Genomic DNA, 21,782 nt, shown 5'->3' on the forward strand with positions numbered 1-21,782 from the left:
CCTCACCCAGGCTGGCCAGTGGGGACCCCCACCCTGATCCAGGACACACTTCAGGGCAAACCAGCCGGCCCCCACCCGTGCACTAGGCCTCTATGCTATATAGTAAAAGGGTAATATGCCTCCCAGCACCGGGATCAGCGGAACCGCGAGGCCTCCCAGCACCGGAATCAGGGTGACAGGGGACAGTACCCGAACCCCCTGATTGCCCTGCGGCTCTGTGTGTGACAGGGGGCACGCCCCCCCCACCCCCCACGGGCCCTGCTCTGTGTGTGAGGGGGTAGAGCCATAACCTCCCCATTGGCCCTGCCCTGAGTATGAGAGTGGTGGCACCCCAACCACCTGATCGGCCCTGCTCTGTGGGTGTTAGAGGGAGGTGCCCCAACCTTCCCCCGCACAGGCCCTGCTCTGTGTGTGATGGGGTACAGTCATAACCTCCCCATCTGCCCTGCCCTGAGTGTGACAGTGGCCGCGCCCCAACCCCTTATAGGCTCTGCTCTGTGGGTGATAGAGGGCGGTGCCCCAACCCCCTGATCCGCCCTGCCCTGAGTGTGACAGGGGGCGGTGCCACAACTCCCCTATCAGCCCTACTCTGTGAGTGACAGGGGGGAGCTCCTCAACCCCCTGATCGGCCCTGCTCTGTGAGTGACAGGGGGTGGCGCAGCAACCTCCCCATCGACCCTGCCTTGAGTGTGACAGAGGGCGGTGCCCCAACCCCCCAATCGGCCCTACCCTGAGCGTGGCTGAGGGTGGCATCGCAACCTCCCAATCTGCCCTGCTCTGTGCATGACAGGGGAAGGCGCCCCAACTCCCCAATCAGCCCTGCTCTGAGCCCGACCAGGGGCTGCACCTAGGGATTGGGCCTGCCCTCTGCCACCCGGGAGCAGGCCTAAGCCAGCGGTCGTTATCTCCCGAGGGGTCCCAGACTGCGAGAGGGCACAGGCCGGTCTGAGGGACCCCCCCCTTACCCCGAGTGCACAAACTTTTGTGCACCGGGCCTCTAGTATACAATAAAGAAAAAATATAGGAATTAATATTGTGTTACTACTTGGATACTACAGATATAAAAACATCAGTCTTTCATATATTCCTTTTTGCACTTATTCAATCAAGCACTACTTAGTGCTGATAATGCTGAAGTGTAGGGAGAAATCATGTAATACAAATAAATATATTGTCATGGAGTAAATAAAATATGTCCTCAAAAATTTAAATAACTGAATAAAAATGTCAAAACTAATGGTCATCAGTAAGTAAATTAGGTAAATAGGAGATCAAAAGAGAAAAGACATAAAAAAAGGAGGGCAAAAAGGAAGAGCACTTAAATTTACTAAGTGCCTACTGTATGCCAGACATTAGATTCTATCTCATTTAATTAGTTAATACTCAGAGAAATTCTATAATAAGGTAATTTTAAATTAACAAAAATTTCATGGAAAAGTAGAAATGAACATAGGCTCCATATGTCTGGTTGGGCTTGAGGAAGACCATTTTGCCAGAGAAATGACGAGTAAATATGCTGTGGAAGTACGAGTCATGTTAGCCTGCAGTAGTGTGAGAATTTACAGAATTATATGCATACCTAGGATCTATAGTATCCTGAATTGTGAACCTAGGAAAAAAGTAAAAACTTTTTGCTTTATCTACACCAGGGGTCCTCAAACTTTTTAAACAGGGGGCCAGTTCACTGTCCCTCAGACCATTGGAGGGCCGGACTATAGTTTAAAAAAAAACACGAGTTGGTTGCTAAGCAACAGGCAGCGGCAGCAAAAACACCCAGTGGGCTGACCCCTGATCTACACTAATAAAAGAGAAACATGCAAACTGGTGTCACTCTGCTATGTCCACCAGCCAATCAGAGTGACTATGCAAATTAACTGAACAAAGATGGTGGTTAATTTGCCTACTCAGGTGCAGAGGGAAGACTGAAGGCTCTGGCCAGAGTGGAGACTGAAACTGAAGAGGCTTGGCTTCTCCGCTGCAGCTGGACCAAAGGCCTGGGTCCCGGGTGTTGGAGGAAAACGGGTGCCAGCAGCCAGGGGAAGGAAGGCCTATTGCATGAATCTTCGTGCAATGGGCTTCTAGTTTTTAATAATCATGAATTCGATTGCATGATAACCTTAGATCAAGATTCTCACCTTGGTACATTTTTGGGATATTCTGTGTTGTGAGACTGTCCTGTGCTTTGTTAGATATTTCTCATCATCCCTGGCCTCTATTCACTAGATTCCAGTAGCGCACCTCCTCAACATAATAAATAATGTCTCCAGACACTGTTAAATATCCCCTGGGGTCAAAATTACCCTCTTTAATATAAGTGCCTTAGGAAAATGAAGAGGGGAAATTTTAGAAAAGCCGTATTTCCAATGTCTGTACTAAACAATTCAAAGTTTACTTGGTCCGTGGATAACCACATGAAAATATCAAAAAAAAAAAAACTGCAAAAATGTGAGCTTTAAAAAATTATAACTTAAAAATATATATACTTTCATACTTCAAATATGATATAGGTAAATTATATTTTCTTTATTTAAATGCATGATATGTCTATTCTTTTGGGGCAAAGAAAATAAGTGCCATGATATTCTAAACATTCATCCAATAAAAACTGAGCACTCATAATGAGTAGATGATGGGAAGTATTTTCTTTGAGCCCTAGATAACCTAGATGAGGTTCTTTATCTTAACTCACAACAAAAAAATATTATGAAAATAACTGAAATGTATTTCTCTACACCAAGTTATACCTATGTCACTGAAAACTTTTATTTAAAAATAAGGAAAATAAGCAATTGAATAAATAAATAACTAGAGAAAATTATTCTTGAAATATTGTAATTTTTTTGCATCATAATTAATTTAAAAATTTGGCAAAGCACATGAAACCTCATTAAACTCTCAGAGTTAAACTGCCCAATCAAGTTATGAAAAAATAATCACTTCTAATACACTGAAATGATTATTTATATACTAGAGGCTCAGTGCACAAATTTGTGCATGGGGGGGTGGGGAACAGGACCACGGGAAGTTGGCCGCCGGCCCAGACCTGCGAGATGACTCTCAGCCCCCCTGGGAAAGGGGCCGCATATTCCACCACCCACCCCGGTTCCACTGTCCCAGCCAGAGCCCAAAGGCCCTGGCAGGGTCGGAAGAGGAGGCGACAGTTTCCAGGCTGGATGCAGAAGGAATGGATGCTGGATGCCAATGCCACCCTTGGCATCCCACCACCACGCGGTTCCCTGCCTCTCTCCCGTCCTCCTTCCCTCGCCACTGCACTGACACCATGGGGGGTGGGCAGCCCCCGGGGAAGGGAGAGGATGGGAGTGAGACAAACCCTTGTGTCAAGGGTTGACTTTCAATAGATCACAGTAAGGAAGCTGCTCTGCTATGTATGAAACCCCGACCTAGAAACAGGTCTCTACGAATGGCTTAGCACCAGGGGCCAATGGGGGCCGGCCAGGAGAAGGGGCCACAGAAGCGCACTGACCACCAGGGAGGACGCTCCTGCATTGAGCGTCTGCCCTCTGGTGATCAGTGCACATCATAGCGACTGGTCAACTGGTCATTTAACAGTCGCTTAGGCTTTTATGTATGTATATAGATTATAAATGCCTAGGATATATAAAATTAACATTTAATAAATGTATTTTATATATGTGTACATTATCAAACTCATTAGCTTTAGAGTCAGACATACTTTGGCTTAAATTCCAGTACCATCATTTTCTAGCCTTGAGTTAACTACTTTTATCTTTTGCTGCTCAATTTATTAATTGTAGATAATAATGTCTCATTACACTGTTATAATGAGGATCAATGGACATTAACACTTATAAATAAATACACAGTAACTCTTAAGTACTCAATAAATGTATGTGCAATATGGTATGTAATATAACAACCATGAGGCCAGAACTAATGCCTCCCCCCACCCCCCCACAATTTTATAGATGACAAAACTGAGGCTGAAGTCAATTAACAGAATGTATATAGCAAAGAGATGATGAACCTGGAATACTAATCCAGGACTGTTGGTATCTAGAACCTAATTACCACTACTACAATTTACAAAGCACTTTCATATTATTTAATTCACTGAGCTGAGCATTATAATTATTTCTAATTCAACAATGAAAACACTGAGGTTCTGAGAGATTTCTGCAAAATTAACCACAGACTAAATGGTTGATTTCAATTAAGGTTCTTTGGTGTCAAATCTTATATTCTGAAAAATGTCAAAACAGACAAGAGGAATAAAAGATTGTCAGTCTAGAGCATAGCAGAGTGGTACGACTTGGTAAATTATGGACTGAAAAACAAGTGACTAGTCTGAACTACATTTATTCTATCATTAGAGGCCCGGTACATGAAATTCAGCCTAGCCTGCACCCTCTCCAATCCAGGAGATCCTCGGGTGATGTCCAACTGCTGGTTTAGGCCCGATCCAGGATCGGGCCTAAATCAGCAGTCAGACATCCCTCTCACAATCCGGGACCACTGGATCCTAACTGCTCACCTGCCTGCCGGCCTGATCACCCCTAACTGCCCTCACTGCCAGCCTGATCACCCCTAACCGCCTCTGCCTGCTGGCCTGGTCACCCCCAACTGCCCCACTCTGCCAGCCTAGTCGACCCTAACTGCCCCCACTGATTTGCATATTCTTCTATTATTAGTATTCTACCTGGTTGCCCCCAACTTCCCCCCCTGCCGACCTGGTCACCCCACACAAACTGCTGTCCAGTCGTTTGGTCATCCCTCACTTACCCCCCTGCTGGCCTTATCGCCCCAGGCAGCATGCTGGTCATTACTGTTACTGTGACGGTGTCCCGGACAATTTGCATATTCTTCTATTATTAGTATAGATGACTATCCATACTCTGTATCTCTTTGTTTTTCATTGTCAACTCCAAAGCATCTTAGCATGCACTCTCTCATCCTTTCTCTCCTTCTTTCATTGTCCCTTAGAAATAAAGTTCATTGTAAGGGGTGAAAAAGCATGTGTCTAGGTAGAGTGTACCAATTCCCAGAAAAGGGTAATCAATGATGATACTATTTCTGAGAATATTATTGATTTATCTATAAAAATAAAAGGGCAATATGCTAATTAGACTGGACGTCCTTCCTGATGAAGCCAGGGCCTGAGGGAAGCCAGCCGGGTCTCGGGTGCCTGCGGGTGGCCAAAGGGAAGCCAGCCCAGGTCCCAGGTACCTGCTGGTGGCCAGAAAAGGGAAACAGCCTGGGTCCTGGGTGGTGGAGGAAAGCCTGTGCCAGCAGCCAGGGGAAGGAAGGCCTACTCTTGCATGAATTTTCATGCATCAGGCCTCTAGTTCTTCTATAATCAGAGTCCATCTATTGATAAAGATGATACATTTATTGCTTAAAGCAATATCCTTACACTTTGCAATTTTTAGCTTGATGGATCTGTAACTTAGGTAGATAGACTTCAAAACTTAAATGATGGTAAATCATCACAAAGATTGTGATAATCAATAAATCAAAATCTTTACTTAACATGGTAGAAATCTCTGAGATAGTTGTGTAACAGGCAGATGCCATCACACACAATGTTAATTTTTCACAGGACGAATGTTTTTGAGAGTGTTTTTTCTTGAATGGACTTTTAATGAACAGATTACAAATATTTGTAAAAGGCTGAACTTAAAATGCTAGTGGTTAGTGTCTGTGAAATATTATATTCATATGTCAAGTGTTTTTCTTCAGAAGAGGATTCAGTTTTGTAATGATCTTTGTTTCTCTGCTACAAAGAATGATGAAATCAGCACCCTTTTCCTCACTTCCCTTATTTCCTAAAAATTCCCCCCCACTTTATTTCCTAAATTTTGTTTTGTTTGTTAATCACAGTTCACATGGTTTCTTATGCATAGTTATGTGATGTCTGAGCTCTAGACTGACTTTCTTCACTCCCCAGTGATTGGGGTTTATGACTGGATGCCCATAGGCCTTGATCCTCATCCTTCAATTTCAAGAATTTTGATAGATATATATTCATGTCATTTTGTATAGCTTGCAGGTTCAAGAATTTCTTTTTCAAGAACATATCTTTTTCCTTTGTTCTGTTCTCCTTATATCACCTAGGCATAGCTTGGATTTGTTAGTCTAATTTATCATCTCTGTAAAAACTTTTATATTTTTATTCTTTCCATATTTGTTTGAATTTTTAAAATGTGGTTGCTGTGTTCCTATCTCTTCAGTTGCCTATATATATTTCACTATTGGTTGCTATGGGCCTGTCATTTCAGGATATGTGAAATCCTGTAGTTATAAAAATCATGCCTGGTCCACCATTCTCTCTCTCTTCTCTGAGGGAAACATATATTCCTCCCAAAGGATTTACACTTATGCAAGTAACATCTTCAAATAGTTAACTAAAATGTGGCATGTAGACATGTAAGAAAGGTAATGACTAAATTTTTCTGGATAGCTTTCTCTTAGGTTTATATTAGAAAAATAAGATAAACTATATCATCCAGATTATTTGGGCAAGATGATTTCAGTTATGGAGGCAAGCCAGGGGCAAGGTTTAGAGGTAATTATATAGAGTGACATAAATTGGAAATGCTTAATGAATTATACTTGTAAATCTAAACTGACATTCACATAAATACATATATCTATAATAATAACAGCATAATATCAAATCGACCGAATGACCTAACAGCAGAACGACCATCCAGATGACCTTCCACGCACTGGTACCAGGACAGCCAAGGCAGGTGCGATGTGATTGGGAGGGGGGCAGAAGGCCTCACCATCTCCCATGATCACTCCACAGAGGGAGGCCCAGGCCACTCTCTGCCCAGCAACTGATCGGGGAGCCCCGGCTGGGTGGGCAGGGCCTCCCGCTGTGCTGTGATCAATCAGGGGCCCCAGTCAGGTGTGAAGGGCCTCTTTATGTGCAGCGATCGATCTCAGAGCCCCAGCATGGTGGGTAGGGCCTCCCTCTATGCTGTGATCAATTATGGTATCCCGGCCGGCTGGGACGGGACTCCCTGTGTGTGGCAATCAATTGCGGAGTCCCAGCTAGGGTGTCAGGGCCTCTCTGTGAGCTGCAATCCATCACGGAGCCCCAGCTGGATGGGCAGGGCCTCCCTCTGCACAGTGATCAATTGCAGAGCACCACGATTGATCGCCTCAAAGAGGGAGGCCCAGGCTACCTGACCAGCAGTGCTGCGGCACTGGGCAGAGCCTCCCTTTGAGGGGCAATTGATCTGGGGGCCCCATGATCACCCCGCAGAAGGAGCCCAAGGACAGTCAAGCAATCACACCCCACACCTGTTGCCCACAGAGGGAGGCGGCCAGTGACTGGGGAGGGAGCACCACGATTGATCGCCTCAAAGACGGAGGCCCAGGCTACCTGACCAGCAGTGCTGCGGCACTGGGCAGAGCCTCCCTTTGAGGGGCAATTGATCTGGGGGCCCCATGATCACCCCGCAGAAGGAGCCCAAGGACAGTCAAGCAATCACACCCCACACCTGTTGCCCACAGAGGGAGGCGGCCAGTGACTGGGGAGGGGGGACAGTGCTGCACCGATGGCAAGCTGTGGCAGTGGCAAGGGTGGGGCCAGCTGCCAGCAGCCAGGGGAAGGAAAGCCCCAATAGGCCTTGATCGCCACCCAGGCCTAGGGGCCCTACCTGAGGAGTCACAGATTGCAAGAGGGCACAGGCCAAGCTGAGGGACACCCCCTTAAACTCCCCATGCATGACTTTCTTGCACCTGGCCTCCAGTGTGTATACACCCACATATATATATACTAGAGGTTCGGTGCATGTAATTTTTTCATTCAGGTCTCTCAGCCCAGCCTGTGCCCTCTCACAATCCGGGTGCCCTCTCGCATTCTGGAGGCCCTCGGGGGTGGGGGATGTCTGACTGATGGCTTAGGCCATCAGGTCGGACAGCTTTAGCATTGCCGCAGAAGCAGCAGAGGTTCTGCCAACACCCCTGCGCTTACCAGCCATGAGCCCGGCTTCTGGCTGAGAGGTGATCTCTCTGTGGGAGTGCACTGACCACCAGGGGGCAGCTCCTGCTTTAACCATCTGCCCCCTGGTGGTCAGTGTGCATCAGATCGATCGGTTGTTCCAACATTTGGTCGATTTGCATATTAGCCTTTTATTATACTAGAGGCCCAGTGCACGAATTTGTGCACGGATGGTGTTCCTTGGCCTAGCCAGCAATCGGGGCCAATCAGGAGGGCTGCCAGTCAGGAGGAGGGACTGCAGGAGGTTGGCCGACCAGGTGCAGGGACCGTGGGAGGTTGGCGGACACTGGGGGGAGGGGTCACAGGAGGTTCGCTGGCCGGCCCCCCTGATTGGGGCTGATACTGGGCCAGACGGCTGGTGGGAGGGATCACAAGAGGCTGGCCAGCTGCAGGAGGTTGGCCAGGCACAGGAGGTTGGCTGTGGTAGTGCACTGACCATCAGGGGGCAGCTCCTGCATTGAGCATCTGCCCCCTGATGGTCAGTGCGTATCATAGCAACTGCTTGACTGGTCTTACAGTCATTCAGTCATTCGGTCGTTTGGTCACTTAGGCTTTTCTATATATAAATAGGATTCCTCTTTCTCCTTTTCCTTTTTGTTATCCCTGAGCTTTAGTAATAATCTCATCTATTTTGGTTTCAGCAAGCCTAGAAAAACAACATAGAATTGTGGAAAAGTGATGCACATTCATATTTAGGCTAGTGGTTCTGGAATCCTTTTAGTAACAGTTATTTTATAATCCACCTTTTATAAAAATTAGTAAATATTCTAACTTATTTATATGCATTTTTAAATTTAATAAAAGGGCAAATAAAAAATAGAAGTAGCATAAAATAGTATTTAATTTATAGGTAAATTCTCAGTGACAATCTATCTATACAAAACCCTAATATGCAAATCAACCGAATGGTGGAACGACTGGTGGAATGACTGGTCGCTATGCCATGCACTGACTACCAGGGGTCAGACACTCAACACAGCAGCTTCCCGTAGCCCACAGGCCTCAACCACTGGTCACCCTGCAGAGAGAGGTGACCAGCGGTGGCAGGGGACGGGGCCAACAGGAGGGTGGCACTAGGCCAACCAAGGCTGGTGCAAGTGGGGGCCCAGATCACTCTGCTGGTCACCCCACAGATCGGCCCTGATTGTTGGCCAGGCCTAGGGACCTTACCTGTGCAGAATTTTGTGCACCAGGCCTCTAGTTATAATCTATAATAAAAGCATAATATGCTAATTAGACCAAACAGCCAAACAACCTTCCGAACAGCCTTCCCTCCAGACAAAGCCATAGTGGGCGGAGGCTGAGGCAGAGTTAGAAGAGACTCCAGGCCGTGGTGGCAGCGGGCGGGGGCTTCGGGCCTCTAGTATAAGACATAAGGAAGTAATCCAAGTTTGTTTATGTTCATGAAATCTCCATGAATTGGACAGATATATGCAAGAAAATGAAACTATGAATGAAGCAGCTACAAATGCACACTGATCCAAATGTGGGATTAGTGACTCAAATGTCATGAGTTCCATTCGTGTTCAGTGATATGATTTTCTAAATGGTCAATAACTCCTGTTAAAGTTCTTAACAAAATTAAATATAATCTCTCTATAATTTACACATTTTTACATTGACATATGCATATGTAAAAAATACCTTGTATATACTATAATACAGAGTTAGATTATAGTTTCAAAAATTATAAGAATTTTCAACTCATGTGAATGTCTGGCAGGGATTTAAGAGACGTGTGCATTATAATTATAGGTTATTTAGCATTCTTGGTCTCTACTCACTAAATTAAAGAAGTATACATATCCTAGAATTGCTGAAACAAACAAAGCTACTACACAAATTTTTGGACCACATCTGAAAGGGAGGTGCTACCCCTTCTTAGAATCACACTAAAGCAGTGATTTTCAAACTTTATCATCTCATGGTACACATAAGGTAATTACTAAAATTCTGCCGCTTGCCAACATATTATTATTTTTCATTATGACCGAAAAATGGGTATAAGTTTGATTCATTCACACCATATAGCTATTTTTGTGTTGGCTGTTGTCATTTTTTACTTGACAATATAAAGGAAAAGAGGTCAGTGCCTCTGACTAATCAGTGATGGCGAACCTATGACACGCGTGTCAGAGGTGACACGCGAACTCGTTTTTTTGGTTGATTTTTCTTTGTTAAATGGCATTTAAATATATACAATAAATATCAAAAATATAAGTCTTTGTTTTACGATGGTTGCAAATATCAAAAAATTTCTATATGTGACACGGCACCGGAGTTAAGTTAGGGTTTTTCAAAATGCTGACACGCCAAGTTCAAAAGTTTCGCCATCACTGGACTAAATAGAGAGGTATTGCGTGTTTTTAAAAATTCTTCTGGAATACCGGTTGAAAATCACTGGACTAGAGCAATAAGCAACAAACAATGACTGCTTGTGAAGTTGGCATGGTGTTGGCAATAGTCTTCCATGAGGATGCCTGAACAGCAAGATAAAGCTTTCCTGTGCAATGATGAGTCTGGGCTGATCGGCCTTTCTCCCAGTGGAGTTTCTTGGAGCACTGTTATGTATTTTATTTATGGAGACAATGATTTCCCTTGTAGAGTCCTGTCCTGGGATCAAGCTGATATCTCACCCTCTCTAATCCCTTTTGAAGTTATTGCCACTTATTGATAGGCTACCCAGACACTAACTTTCCGCCTGCCAAGACGTTTTAAGTATCATCCAATCTGAGACTCCTTTAGTTAGGTTCGTAGGGAAGCCTTACTTCTTGATGTTGGATCATGTTTTCTGTTGTTTTCTAGATCCTGGCCAGAGATTATCATGCCTCCCTATATTCTAAACTTGCCTTTCAGACTTAAATCACTTTTAAAGAATTACATCTGTGCCTATTTTTCTCAAAGATTAGGTCTAATGCCAGATCCCAACTCCCTCCACCTGCTGGTTAGCTCTAGCATATGGTCTTATCTAACTTATTTATATAATGTGACCTATGTGTATCAGTAGTATAATCTAGAGGAAATATAAGCCTATTATATCCCATACAGTCATAGGAAATGCACTTCTAATGATCATTAATATATTTTATGTGATAATTCCCAGAAATTTTGAAATGTTTAACTAGAAATTGCACTAAAATGACACAGTTATAATGTGAGAAAAAAAACTATTCACACCATGTGAGCACCTAGGATGAATTCTTAAAGAAAATATCTAACCCTTCCTTTAACTTTAAGTTGCCTTTCAAAATAGAAATTAAGATTCTTTCTAAAAGTCAAACAAGTATAAACTGTCATTATGAAACTTTCAAGGAGTCCTAAGAATTAAAGCATTATTTATTAAAAAGCATTATGATAAATGTTTTATGGATACTGGCATTATGTTGCACACATAATATAACTTCAGTGTTTAATAGATTTTTTTTGTCATTTTTCTAATGTAGCCATAAAAGAGAGGTCAGATGATTCAGAGTCACTATCATTTATGAGAATGATAAAAGGATATCATTTAGAAGATGATGAACCACTAGGCACCATGTCAACAGAGGGAGGGCATTGCATTTCATTTGTAACACAAAATACACAGTTTAGTTGAGAAATATTTAGGCAAATAATATATCATAGTGTAGAAATTCAACCTAAATTCAGATTTCAAATTCCTCAACTATATGCCTCTTTATTTATCAATATTTATTAAGCTCCTAGTTAGCTTGCACTGCTTTTAGGGCTGAAAGAGGATAAAGAGGAGTATATAGCATGGTCTTTGCTCAAATGGCATATAGTTAAACTGCAAAAAATAGCTCAATAATATAAAATAATAACAATAGCTCTACGAATTAAGAATACAGTACAAAATAAAATTAAAAAGTTTAAATGAATGGTCATGAATTTGTAAGGTTTTTATTAGAACATGCTCTCATTTTAAACTGAGAGAAATTGGAGTAATCTGATTTAAATAGGAATTTATCTTCTAAGTGAAATACCTTTTTCCCATCCAGAGAGAATTCTTATGCTCATGAAAGATCATTTAAGTTTTGTATTTGGACATGCAAAACAATTTACCAAGAAAAGGTATTTTGAAGACACACAGGTAACTGTCAACACAGAGTTCACGTTGTGTCTTGATGCCATCGCTCACAAGCTTCGTCCAATCTGGAAATGAGCTATATTAACAATGAAATTCAGCCAAAGGTACTGAGGCTATGAAGTAACAAATTTGGTAGGTCACAGGAATATCCCAAATGTCAGAAGCCAGTGGTAGAAACTCCTAAGGGTGGGCAGACTCAGTGTGTCATATAAACTGCAAGTTCTGCTTATCACTGAGGGCATAAAGAGATCCAAAATTATATGCTTAACCTTAATAATAAATAATTCACTTCAACTGCTTCTAAAAACCACCTTTTTTTTCCACCTGAGATAGGATTTGTAGTCTCTGAATCTCCCCTACTAAAAGTCTGAACTTTCTAGTCAGAATCCCTCCTAATTCAGAATGCCTCCGTGCAAGGAAGATAAAATATGTAAACCTAACCATTTTATCACAAGTAGAAGGAGATGCACCTTACACTTGATTAAGTTTACTCCTACTAAAATCACCACAACATAACAAGATTAAGTCAAAGACTTTCGGCTATTAAGTCAAAGACTATTGGCTTTTCATTCATAAAGGAAAGGACACATATGTTATCAGCAGTGGTTACTAGTAAGCCTTGTCTACATCACAAAATCTTAAAGCAAGACATGCAGGTGTTTGAGGTGCTGACTCCTCAAGGCTCTTAATTAACCTGTATCATCATAAGAACTTCTAATGAAAACCATAGCAAATTTTAAAAATCAATTAAATCACATTACTTATATTTAAAACAAGTACTTCCGAGTAATTGCTAACAATTCAATTTTTATTTTATTTTTTTTTAGCTAGATAATACTTCTTGGTCTGTGGAACAGTTTGAAGAGTGATCATAGTCATTACCCAAATTAACAATATCAGGTTAAAAGCAAAACAATTTTTGAGGACTTCTCTGATCGCTTGACTTCAATGAGGAACATTCTCCCTTCCAGGTACTGTTCCATTTCTCTTCTCCCCTTTAAGAGTCTAGCTCAAATATGTTTATTTATTGACTGGCTCCACATTCTCACCTCAATCAAGTGTCAGAGACTGACTGATATATTCTTCTTGAGGCCAGCTTATTGGCCTTCCCTTGCTCTGGATTGCTCCTGCCATTGGAAGTCAGCTACCATGTTGTGGGCTACCCTGTGGAGAGGCTGCTGAGAACGGCCTTGGGCAGTGGAGACACTCAGTGTAGCTATCTTTAGCAGCTGGATCCTGTCAACAATCATGGAAGTGAGTGTGCTTATGGGTGGATCTGTACCCTGTAAGTCTCTGGATGAGACTGCGGTCCTACCTTGTGAAAGGCTCAGACCCAGAGGACCCAGTTAAACCACAATTGCTTTCCTGACTCACAGAGGCCATGAGATAGTAAAAAATGTAACATTTGTTCATTTTGTTGATGTCCTCACCATACTTCTAAATTTTCTACAGAGAACTCCTCTTACAATATCATGATTTTGGGGTTTCTTCATAAATCATATCTATTCTAATTTTCAGTCTTGTGGTTATCTCAAAAAATTGGTATTATTTTTCTAGGCAGCCAATCCCTATAGTTAATCGAAATTTGTTATTCAGGTCTTGATTAAGCATCTTCTTTGGAATGGAAGTGAGATGGAAGCCAGTCTTTATTAACCCAACGTGGAGAGTCATATCCCATTACTTTTGCCATAATCTATTTTCCAGAAGCAGGTTACTAACTTCAGCTCACCAGGGGAAGAGGTTACACTGTAAATACCAGGAAGTAGACCTCATGGTGAGCCATTTTAGATTCTGCCTATAATACGTGCCACCACATTGGCCTCATCTTTTTTATTTTAGGAAATGAAATACCACAGATGAGTTCATCTATCTTCCCTACCCTGGTACCATTTCTCTGCTCTCAGTCTCCCTTTGTCCTCAGAGGTAGGCATTATAGTCAACTTGCTCTCTTAGGTCCATGTTTTTAAAATTATACCACATATATATCCATAAATAGTACATTATTTTTATTTTTTACATAAGTGGTATTATATTACATGTAATATTCTGTAATTTTTCTTGCTCACTAACCCATATTTTGAGATATCCATTTTGTCTCATAAAGATATAGTCTATTCACTTTAACAGTTTTGTTTTGAATGAATGAAAAGTAGAATTTATGTATCCATTTCTCTTCTGATGGACTTCAAGTTGTTTCTAATCTTTAAAAATTAAATATATTGCAGTGAACATACTTTCATATTGCCTTGTGCACGTGTGAGCAAGTTTCTCCAGGTTGTATACACAGAAGTTGAATTACTTTCCCAAATTGCTCTGCAAACTAAATTTTTACATTTCTTAGGGAAACCTTAGCTCTACCTGGGGTACTTCTGGGTTTAATTCTGAGCAGGAGTGGGATGGCTTTGTATTCAGGCTCTGTTAGTTTTCTCATTTTTCATGAGAGCATGTCAACCCTAGCTTTACTCTCTATTAAAGCTAAAGGGAATTGCCTGACGAAAGCCATATGTCAGGCTCTTGTCAGAGAGAACAAACTCAAAGCCACATCTAGCCAAGATCTATCAAAGGCTCAGATGAGAAAACAATAGTTATGAAAGATTACTTGAAAAAATATTCAGACTGTTTATTCTTCCTAGTACTCTAAATGGGGGTTAATCTAGAGCAGCAGATGACTTAAATTATATCAAACTGGTTCCCAGCCTACAGCCTTGACACTCAAGTATGGTCCACAGACCAGCAGTGTCACCATCACTGGAAGCATTTTATAAATGCTGATTATTTGGCCCTACTTCTGATCTGTTGAACAGAGTTCTGTTTTAACAATATTCCCAAGTGATTCTTCGCACATTAACGATTAAGAAGCACATTTTCAGATAATTACTTCTCACTTTGTTGATGTTTGGGTTTCATCTGCCTTTACTGAAGCAGATGAAACTCACTGTTATGGAGCCAATAAGAATAATGTTCAGGTCACTGGCCTTTATATCAATTAATTATTAATAAGGACTCTCCAGAAAAAATTTGTCTGATCTTAGTGTCAGCAATAGCTGTGCTTCTACTCAATTAGTATTTCATTTTAATCCTTGAAAAATGAGAAACATGTAACTGTTTCCTTGACTGCTAATTATCCAAGGCAGGTATAAATAGACACTTTAAATTAGTCTCAAACCTGGCTCCCTTTCATGTCCGAATATTTGTTGTTTTCATCATTTTCATGTGATTTAATTTATATTTTCTAACTGTATTTTATTTATCATTGTGAGCTATGTTAACTTGCATTTGGAACGAGAGAACAAAGGACTAGGACCTAATTATACAAAAAACAAAAGAATCTCATAATTCACTTAATACAATCCTGTGTCATTTAATTATGGGGATACTAGAGGCCCAATGCAGGAAGATTCCTGCAAGAATAGGCCTTCCTTCCCCTGGCTGTTGGCACCAGCTTCCCTGCTCTGGCCGATGCCTCCCACCTCATCTTTGCCACATCAATTTGCATATTCCCTCCTTATTGGCTGTGGGTGCCTCCATTTCCGGCATGAGGTGACAGTCAATTTGCATATTCTGTCTTTATTAGATAGGATATTCTGAGCAATGTATCAGTAGGCAATTTCATCATTGCACAAACTTCAAAGAGTACACTTACACAAACCTAGGTAGTATAGCCTACTACACACCTGGGCTATTTGGGATTGCCTATTTCTCCTAGCATGTTACTGTATTGAACACTGTAGGCAATTGTCTAGGACATTTACCATAAATGAAACTTGGAAGACTGTGAGTCTCACTATGAGTCAGTAAGTGAGTGGTGAGTGAATGTGAAGGCCTACGACATTACTGTACACTATTGTCGACTTTATGAACACAATCCCACAAGCCCTCCCCTGTTTCCTTCCAACAAGGTTAGAAGCAGAATATCAAAGCTGTCAACAATGCACCATGGACAGGGATGTGGGCTGGATTAACTGGAAATATTGAGGAGAAACAGGCTGGGTGAGGCATAACTCACCAAGATAATAACTGTTAGGAGGCTTGAGAGGCGGCCTGAGGATCGGGAGGGGTAAGAAAACAAGATACAGAGATAAAGGAACACAGTGGGTTGTCATGGTAATGTGTTTTGGCTACTGCATGTTGGAGCAGTGGTCACATGAAGAAACTTTGTGGGATTCATTTAAAAAACATAGGGTGTTTAACATTGAGAGAGTGAATAACAGAGGACTCAATATTTTGAATTTAGAAATTTGTTTTTGTCTCCATTGACCTTATTTGGCATAAAGGACTCTCTCTGGCATTGAATTAATGGAAGAAATAAAACTTACCTCCGTTTCACATCATTACAACCTGAAAATATTTCCAAAGTGCAGGGACAGGCTGTCTGCACACTATCACAGAAAGCTTTCACTAAAGAGGCAGTGGCACTTAAATTTGCTAAGGCAGCTCCTGTGGACCTGTGTCCTTGTACAGGACCTGAGGTCCTCAACAAAGAACTTACATAATGTCCTCTGAAGGCCCTCAGACTAGAGCTGGGAGGGCTCTGATCAGACCCTCTGAGTGTGTAACACTTGGGGGACAGACTCCTTTGTGCTAAAACAGGTCCGTGGCTGACTGGCTGAGATATAACCTATGCACTCATAATTGAGGTGCTGTGAGTGAGAGGGAATACATTGCCAGAGCCCACAGATATGTCTCCTGTCAAAGGGGAAAAAATCCCCCTCGAACCACATGTGCTTCCATTTCTTACAGTTAATTTAGCACTATTAGAATCTTACAAGACCACTGTCCTGTACATCGTCTGTCATCGACTGAAATGCTATTAGGAGGTGCCTGATTGTACATTCTATCTTGTCATCCATAAAATAATGATGCCTAAAGAATAACAATCACAACACATCTCTCCAGATGAATATGATGTTAGTTAATGTAATGGGATTTTTAAAAGACTTTTTTTAAAATCATTTTTAGGTTTACAATAAAATTGAGAGTTAATAATCAAACTAGTTGCTGTTTCAGCCTCTCACAGGAGTGAGATTTCTCATGTATCTCCCACCCCCACACATGCAAACCTTCTTTCATACTCACTGGAGTAGTACTTTTTTAAAAAACCAAAGGTAAACATATATTTACATATTATAATTACCCAAAGTCTATAGTTTATGTTAAAGTTCATTCTTGGTTTTGTACATTCTTTGGTTTGGACAAATGTATATTGACATATTCATCATTATGATATCATTCAGAGTATTTTCACTGCCCTAAAGTCACCTTTCCTTTGCCTACTCATCTCTGCTCTAACTCCCCATCTCTGGAAACCGCTAATCTTTTTACTGTAGCCTTTTAAGATGTATTTATTTCACTTAGCAATGTGAATTTAAGTTTCCTTTATGTCTTTCCATGGTTTAATAGCTAATTTCGTTTTAGCACTGAATGATATTCCATTGTCTGGATGTACCACAGTATTTATCTGTTCACCTATTTGAGGACATGTTGGTTGCTTCCAAGATTTTTAATTATGAATAAAGCTGTTATAAAACATCCATGTGCAGGTTTTTATGTGGACATGTATTTCCACATCTTTTGCAAAAATACCAAGGAGCATAATTGCTGGATTATGTTAAGAGTACGTTTAGGTTTGTAAGATACTGCCAAACTGTCCTCCAAAGGGGCTGTACCGTTTTGTATACCCACCAACAATGTTTCTGTTGATCCACATCCTCACCAGCATTTGGTGTTTTCAGCGTTCTGGATTTTGGTCATTCTAATAAGTATATAGTAGTATTTCATTGTTTTAATTTGTATTTCCCTGATGACATATGATGTGAAGCCTTGTTTTCCATAATTATTTATCATTTCTGTTTCTTCTTTGGTGAGGCATCTGTTTTTGGCCCATATTTTTAACCAGGTTATTATCCTATATTGAGTTTTAAGAGTTATTTCTATATTTCTAGGTAATAATATATCAAATATATATTTTTAAAAATATTTTAAAAGACAAGTCTGTGGCTTATCTTCTAATTCTCTTCATATTGTCTATTACAGAACATGTTATGGGAATTAAAAAAACTTGTATTAAGTGTAAGTATTTTGAAAAATGGAACATTTTAAAGGAGGTAGCACTATGCTTAAATAAATTTAAAATGTCAACACTATAAGATGATGCTCCACGTGGAAACAATTGGCATAATCATGCAGCGTGAGTCGGCTTGTGATTGGCACCTCAACCCAATTTGACATTTATGGAGTCTTTCCAGGTAGTTCTTGCAAAATGTTTCTTTGAAGGTTCAGTCCTTCATCAATCATAATTAAAAGGTAGCCCAAAGTGAATTGGACTTAAAATCAGTAGGTAATGTGAACAAAATATTTGACTGTACTGCTGTTAAAAAAGAAAGAACAGGCCAAAATGGAATCACCCTTGCTAACCAAAGGTTAATAATCAAACGAGTTGCTGTTTCAGCCTCTCACAGGGGTGGGATTTTAAACTGAGTCCAACTTAAGAACTGGGCCCTGGAATCAGACTGCATTCGATTTGAGCTGGACAGGCTCCAACAGGAGACCTTCAAGTGAATATTAAGAGATGGTATGCATTATATCAAAAAATTGAGTGTGCCATCTTTTAGCACACCTGCTTATTTTATGTTTACGAATTACAGTCCTAGAAGCTGCAGATATTTGCAAAGGAGAGAGAATCTTGCTGGAGATTCTTGAGTTGCAATAGCCATTGTGAGGAGAATTCTGTACAAAATGTTTCGGAATTCTAAAGTAGTGTTATGAAAAGATTCGTTGCAAAGTCTAATAGCAAATTAAAAAGATAAAAGGTACCTAACACAGAAAACTACAAGGCTGACATAACTGCTACTGCTCCCCTCTATTCTCCTTTATTCCAGTACTCACTCCAGTGGTTCTGTCTGAACTGCCTTTCCACTGTGAAAAAACAGTTACCTATTCAAATAACATCTGATTCCTCTCACTTATCTTTCACTCCTAGGTAAGAGACCCATCTAAGGACCACAAGAATTTATGAAACCTTGGAATATTCTCAAATATTTTTCCTCAGTCCAGTAATAGAGAAAAGTAAAATTTCCTGTTGATCATTGCATTTGGTCCTGATGTCAGCCATGGAGTGGTTCTGTCCAGTTCCTCAAGGATTTGTTCTGTTTCCCGTTCCTGGGTCCAGAGTCAAAACACAACTGAGGCCAAGGGACTATGTTTAGTTTGATTGAAAACTCTGTCTCAATAGTCAGTGGACCCAGGGCCTTGATTCTAACACTTTTGAATGCTGACCAGGACCTCATTGTCCTGAAGGCTTAACAATTAAGCAAGTGAGAGAGGGGGAAGTAGGTGAGTCAGGGCCCTAGGGGAGGCAAGTTGAATCAAAGAAAAAAAAAATCAAAATAAAAGGCCACATGAAGGAAAACAGGTTTCTGTGCGGTTACAAATTTTCCTTTTATACTCTGTAATCTACACACCATCTTGGAGTTCGGGCTTCAGAGCATTAGCTTCCCATTCCCCCTGGGCAGGGCCATTCATAAAATAGCCAATCTTTCTCCACTGCAGTGTTTGGTGTCTAGTGTTTGGCTCTGCTAGTGTTGTTGGATGAACTCTTTCTACTCAATAATACAACTCAAATAAATGTACGTTATTTATAAGTTGATATGAAAGTTTTATAAGTAATCTAAACATAATTAAGGGTGATTAAATTAAATATATATAAATAGGGTTAAAAGTTTTTAGGTAAACTTTTCAAATAAGTTTTCCAAATATTTTCAGTATTATGAAACCTTAAGGTTTTGCTAAGTTAAATTGGGTGATGGAAATTATATTAAACTAGAGGCCCAGTGCACAAATTCATGCACGGGTGGGGTCCCTTGGCTGATCGGGGCCGTGGGAGGTTGGCCAGCCAGCCTGATTGGAGCCATTGAGGCTGGCTGGCCGGAGGAAAAACAGCAGGAAGTTGGTCAGCTGTGGGAGTGCACTGACCACCAGCTCCCACATTGAGCGTCTTTCCCCCGGTGGTCAGTGTGCGTCATAGCGACCAGCGTTGAGCGTCTTTCCCCCGGTGGTCAGTGTACGTCATAGCGACCAGTCGTTCGGTTGTTCTGTCATTCATTCAGTTGCTTGGGCTTTTATATATATAGAAGATATCTAGATCATTTCCAAATAAGGAAAAACACTGAAAATTAATTACTGAACATAATTTTATGTACTTTTGGCTTCTGATTGCAGAAAAAATAAAGATAAATTTGAGTTTATTATTAAACATGTCATATGTCACACTGAGTAACTTACTCTGAGAAAGCATATTTCCAAAAATAATAAAAAGTATTTATAAATTTGCCAAGCCACAGACAACTAATATAAAAGACAGTTTACCATTGTTTACTTCTTAGATTTTACTAAAATTTAAAGTTTTTAAAGGTTAAAAATTCTAATATATGTAATTGACACCACTAGAAATAATAAGAAGGGTGACTGTATATAGTAAGATGTGGGTTTTTTGCTCAGAAATAGAATAAAGAATGAAGGGCATTTTTATTAAGGGAAATTAGAGTAATTTTATTTAAACTAGAACTTCTGGCTATGAAGGACAAACTAAATATATACAAAAAGTAGAAGAGAGAGAGAGATAAAGAGAGACTTTTGCCTGTGTAACTAATATGGCTAAGTGAGTGGTAAGGGTTTTAAAAATTAAAGTTTAATATCAATGGTGTACTTATGTCAGCTCCAAACTTAATTTTCTTTCATCTGCCAAAAGGTTTCTCTTTTCAAGTAATCTATTGAGAAAGCAAAGACTGTTTTATCCAAATAATTTTCTGTGTTTTATGTTGTCTAAACTAGGTCTTTGATTAGTTAAGAAAACTGAATCTTCTCAATAGTTAGAGCTAACCTTCTGTAATTGTCTTTGAAATCTTTTGATGTCCTTTTGGTCAAATAATTAAGTATTACTTCATAATAACTTGTGATCCTATTTAGTCAAGTGCTTTAGGACCTTTTGATATTTTGACAAACTTCATAAGAATCAAATTCTAAATAGTCTTTTTTGACCCCAAACTAACTTTGATATTTTTCAGAGAGTTCAGGGAAAATATCAAAGGATTTGTCTCTCTCCTTATAAAAAGGGAGAATTTGAACTAATTGGGCTTATTTGATATGTTTAATTACATGGGTAACATTGTCAAATAAGAAGTAATAAGTTTTAGTTACATTGTGTCTGTATATGTCCTATGAGTTTCAGATATTATGTAAAACAAGAGACCCGGTGCACAAAATTTGTGCACTTGGGGGGGGAGGGTGGTCCCTCAGCCCAGCCTGCACTCTCTCCAATCTGGGACCCCTCGGGGGATGTTTGACTGCCGGTTTAGGCCCGATGTGGGATTCGGCCTAAAATGGCAGTCGGACATCCCTCTCACAATCCAAGACTGCTGGCTCCCAACCGCTTGCCTACCTGCCTGCCTTATTGCCCCTAATCGCTTCTGCCTGCCGGCCTGATCACCCTCTAACCACTCCCCTGCCAGCCCGATCGATGCCTAACTGCTCCCCTGCCGGCCTGATTGCCCCCAGCTGCCCTCCCCTGCTGGCCCGGTCACCCCCAAATGCCCTTCCCTGCTGGCCCGGTCACCGTCAACTGCTCTCCCCTGTAGGCCTGGTTGTTCCCAACTGCCCTCCCCTGCAGGCCTGGTTGCCCCCAACTGCCCTCCCCTGCTGGCCTGG

The 21,782-nt window shown here is 41.1% G+C and overlaps 1 protein-coding gene across 1 annotated transcript in view; it reads right to left on the reverse strand.

The window, feature by feature from the left end:
• The window catches only part of CNTN5 (contactin 5), a 462,010-nt gene that overhangs the window by 433,589 nt on the left and 6,639 nt on the right, over positions 1-21,782 (reverse strand). The window lies entirely within an intron of this gene.

Source organism: Myotis davidii, unplaced genomic scaffold, assembly GCF_000327345.1.
Source record: "Myotis davidii unplaced genomic scaffold, ASM32734v1 scaffold8, whole genome shotgun sequence".
Lineage (NCBI taxonomy): Eukaryota > Metazoa > Chordata > Mammalia > Chiroptera > Vespertilionidae > Myotis > Myotis davidii.